This window comes from Arachis ipaensis, chromosome B07, assembly GCF_000816755.2.
Source record: "Arachis ipaensis cultivar K30076 chromosome B07, Araip1.1, whole genome shotgun sequence".
NCBI lineage: Eukaryota > Viridiplantae > Streptophyta > Magnoliopsida > Fabales > Fabaceae > Arachis > Arachis ipaensis.
The window spans coordinates 117,729,682-117,729,964 of NC_029791.2; positions in this window are offsets into that span (position 1 = coordinate 117,729,682).

The window sequence follows — 283 nt, forward strand, 5'->3', positions numbered from 1 at the left end:
ATGTTAAAAATGAGATATTATATCTTAAAAATAACATATTGATTTTGGGTTAATTTTAAAAGATACAAATATAATAACAGATATCATAGTAAAAATGATAAGAAAGATCTTTTTTCCACAAGTGAAGTTCTATTATCTTAAAAGGAGTTTAAAAATAGTATTTAATGAGACTATCTTTCTTAAACAATTTTTTATTTGTTTTTTTTTTTATTTGTTGTTTGTTTTCTTTCTAATTACCCAAAAAAATTAAAAATTTGAAAATTAATTTTTAGTTAATTAACAT